A 4,814-nucleotide genomic window follows, 5' to 3' on the forward strand; every position below is an offset into this window, starting at 1 on the left:
CCATGAAGAAATACTTATTTGACTATACTCCTTTGTATGTAAAATCTTATGTTTTTTAATCTTGAAGAAACAATATTTTAACTATATCTTCGTGTATATAAAATTCTAGAAACGTTTTTTTATCTATAACCTTTGAATTTATAATTTTGTATTTCTTAATTATCAAGAAACATTATTTTAACTATTACCTTTTAATTTTTTCAAGGTCTAGGCTATACCCCCGACTAGGGTCTAAGCCACATAATATAATAATAAAATAATAACTTAAGTAGAACCCCTACCTTATACGGGTATTCGGAGTGTATACGCCTAAGCTTGTACGAGCAACACTTCGGCTATATGTTTGTTAACGTGTTTATTGATGACATTCTTATTTATTCTAAGTCCAGGGATGATCATTAAGAAGAAACCTAAGACTTTATATACAAAGGTTATAGACAAATGATGTTTCTTGTTGAAGAACAAACTTATCATAGATGTTTCTTCATGAAAAAGAAACTCAGTACATGATTGGCAAATAAAGAGAAAGACTTCAGATCTAAATATTTTATTCAAACAAATTATCAATCAAGGTTTAACGCTATCAAAATCAGACTAAAGGTCTGTAGCTGGATCAAGAGACGATCTGAATATTTATACAACCCTATTTTGTTATAGGTTAATCATCATTAATTCACAAAGATTTTCAAACCAGATCACCATATCATTGATAATAAACAATTGCAGGTGAATACGCTCAAACTTTTTATCAGTCATTAAAATAAACGGGTTGTTTATCTTAACAAGTTAGTCAAATATTTATATGAGATTAAAGATCTTTAACATAAAAAGATTTAAGGGATTACGTGATTCCCTTTAAAATTACAAACGTAGAAAATAAAAGCAACTCAGACCGAGTACACATGTGTCTGGATCCAAACATAATTTGTCTAGTCTATCAATCAAGGCTATGTGGCCGTAGACTATAAATGATAATAAAAGTTCTCCAATGGGCATTAGTTCCAGGAGAATCGTAATTGTGTGTGTATGGCAAGTGGTACAAATCACAGAAATAAGAGACGTTTCTGCTGAGATTGTTCAAGAAAACTATCTTGTAAATCAGTCAAAGATTTAATAAATATTTTTAGAGTCTACGTTTCACCAACATATCGCTGTCGTACTTTTCCCCACATTTCAGGGAAACAGATTAGCACATGTAGCAAGCAGTTATAGCCATTCATGGATTTAGATGCACGCAAGGTAGAGATGACTTAGTTTTTAATTATTAAATTATTGTAAACAAGATTGAACGAGGTTTATAAATTAAACACTCGGGTAATTATTACTCGAGAAGCTTTGTAAATAAATTAAATTAATATTTTATAATAAATTTTTGGCTTCCTCTAAATAACCCACAACACTTATATATTTACAAAACATGCACCAACTATTGGTCACACGTCTAGGCCCTAAGTCGGGGTGTGACATTAAACCTTCGATCATACACCTAATATCCTTTTGTTGTCAGGTATTTCTCCTAGAAAAGCAAATATATTATGGTTATGGACAAACTTCAAGTCTATATGAAAAAAAATACAAAGTGTTAAGAAAGTTAATCAATTAAATCAAACATATAGTTTTCACTAAAGATCCATAGTTTTCGCATGAAAAGGTTTTCGCGTGGAAAGTTTTCACGTAAACATAATCTAAATAGAATAATCATACGTAATCAAAGTTTTGCATAAAATGAATGTTTTCGGATGATGATGTTTTCGCAAAAACATTATCATGCCTGGCCTTTAATATTCAGGTGACAAACAATTTTTCGTGAAATCTAAGCGAAAGCTCCCAAACTTTTTGCACATGAGAGAAAACTAACAAACCAGTAACATATTCAATTGAAAACTTGGACAGATCTAACTACCTAAGAAAACTCTAGCAAAGTTTTTGAAAAATTCTAAGTGTTCATAGATTTCTACCCAACTATTGTTAAACCCAAAAACACGGCAAACTCTTCAAATTGACGTTCAAACACCTTGAAAAAGATTCTCGGACATGTCTAAATCCTTTTGAATATAATGAACCACAAATTAACCTTTAATTTTACCACTTGTAAGGTACCACAAGCCCTTGGATCAGTAAGCGCAATCCAAATGCGCAATAAAACAAAGTTGCAGAAGATCAACATGAATTAAATAGGAAACATGATGAAATTAGAGTACGATGAGCATGTAACATTCGGTCTATATTGTATGTTTTGCACATGAAATCCTTACGATTTGTTTTTTGTTGCCATGTGGAGACTTCTCAAGAGGTCATCGATCCTATTACTATTCCCACATGATAATTTAACTCACTATCATTGAGCCCAAAACGCATTGTTGATTTTAAAGACATGATATTCGCTATGCATAAAGAATCTGTGATCTCTACGTCTAATGCGGAATTTTTAAAGGGTGATATATTGGTCCATGTTAATATTCTCGATATACTTACAATCACCCATGTTAGGGATTCATTGTCCTAGACTTTGTTTCCTCACCATCTCTTAGCAACCGACCTTTCCTACTATCAATGTTGTACGCTTTGTCCATGATTTGCTCACAGATTTGTTTTTGGTTGCTCGGATGGATACTTCCTACAAGGTCACCCATCCTAATGCTACTCCCACCCGAGCACGCTAAACTATGGAGTTCTTCTCTCTTGCGCTACGTACCATAAAGCCCAAAAACGCGTTGGTGAATTTAGAGGCAGGATATTCATTATGAACCAAATATCTCTCATGTCCATGACCGATGTTGGATTTGTTTACAATGATACATTGGTTCATGTTTAACTTCTATGTATCCTTTCATATAACACAAGATGTAAATAATTAGATTACTTGATTTCAGCTTAGACTATATGTATGTAAAATGTTTTACAAATAAAGAACTACTCTTAAACACACACTAATCTACCAAAAAATCCTACGTGTCACTCTTTGGTTGCTCCCCATCCCTTATCGTGCCACTAAGTTGCTTCAATTCAAAATGGTGACCTTTCATTATGGTGACCTCTCATTCATTCAACCCATTTATGTTAAAACTAATTAGGGGGTCATCAGTCTAATCAAATCTGAATAGTCCTTAAGTTATAACATCTCAGTTATATGTGAAACTCTTTCGTCATCAAACAATATTTTTTGCGGCCCATGGGTCTTACCAATCCTAGATAACCCCTTAAACGCGTTATAACATCTCGTTTAATGTGAAATCCTTTCAACATCAAACAATAATTTTCGCGGGTCATGAGTTTCAACAAACCTTTATTGACCATAAACGGATTTATAATATCTAATTTATTTGTGAAACACTTTAATCATCAAACCATAATTTAATTTCTCTCTTTTGCATATTCACCGACGCCGGTGTATCCTATGTGTCACTGACTTACTTCTTGTTACCACCCACCATCGTAACCTCCGTTCTCATGCATCAATCACGATCCTTACCTACATGAATCGTCTCTTCTTTGTTGGATTTCTTCTTGATCGTCGAATGAACACCGGCTAATAGGCCACTAGTTCAGATACATTCTCCCCTTACCTCCTCTCTTATGTATGAAACTATATCCGAGTCAACCCATTTTCATCTTCATCACTCATAACAACACCACCATCGAAATATTTCAACTTTTACATGATTCACAACAGTTACTCACGTACGTTATCAGGTGGGCTTAAACTCAAATTGAATATAGCTGAAAAGACCATAATCTTGGACATGAATATTGATTGGCAGGAGTCCTTTTGTAGATAAGAACAAGATACGAATTTTGGACCACGATAAAAGTCAGCCCACCAAACGATCGTTATTGACTTTAATTCTTGCGCACATTCTTCCCCTCTTGTGCTAACTCCACTCCAATTCTTACGCACGTTCTTAAATTGACTTTTTGAAGTATTTTATTTATTATTTAAGATACGTAAAATCGGAAAGGATAAGAAATAAGAAACCAGAGAGGTAACCTTTTTTTTTTAAAGTTTGCCAAACATATGTAGCCACCCATTAAATGGCGAAACCGGTCAGTAAAGTAAAAGATGAGCGTTGCAACAATGAGACAACATGAATTCGATCGGTATCAGTTGTATTCGTTATGCTACCAAAATTAAACCTAAAATATATATACGTCAAACTAAAATATCTAAAATAAAAAAAAGCTGGAAAAAAGTAGTGGCACTCGTATAGTGTATTATAATGAATTAGCATGATTATTTGGTTGGTAATACCAGGGCACTACTAAAAGCTGAGTTTTACGACGGTGAGTCAAGCGAATTCGGCCAATATCAGTTATGTTCGTTACGCTATGAAAAGCGTTGGTAAAACCAGAGCGTTAAAACCCAAAAAATAAATTCCTCACATTACATATAAAAACTAAAATATTTAAAACGAAGCTTATTCGGTAGGTATAACCTTGGCAGTGGTAATACCCAAGCGTTGTTGATCTCGGGCGTTGAGGCGGTAACTCGACGTGAATTCAGTCGGTTTCGATTACATTTGTTACAGTACAAAAGCTAAAACAAAAATGAAATGTATAAAACATTTGAGATGGACCAATGGTGTGACGTTGGTCGATAACATCATGGCGTTGGTCAAACCCGAGCGTTGTCGGTCCCGGACGTTGAGCCGATGAGTCTAAGCGAATTCGGTTAGTTCCCGTCACGTGCATTACGGTACCAGAACTAAAACAAAACAAAAGCGTGTGTGTTTAGTAAGTTTCCTTTACGTTCGTTACGATATCAGAATCAAAGAAAAAATCTAACCGCTTGGCCCAATTAGGGAATTGTGACATCA

Source organism: Bidens hawaiensis, unplaced genomic scaffold (genome assembly GCF_021521415.1).
Source record: "Bidens hawaiensis isolate Kalapana, Puna unplaced genomic scaffold, B.hawaiensis_p1.1 tig00021332_1, whole genome shotgun sequence".
NCBI lineage: Eukaryota > Viridiplantae > Streptophyta > Magnoliopsida > Asterales > Asteraceae > Bidens > Bidens hawaiensis.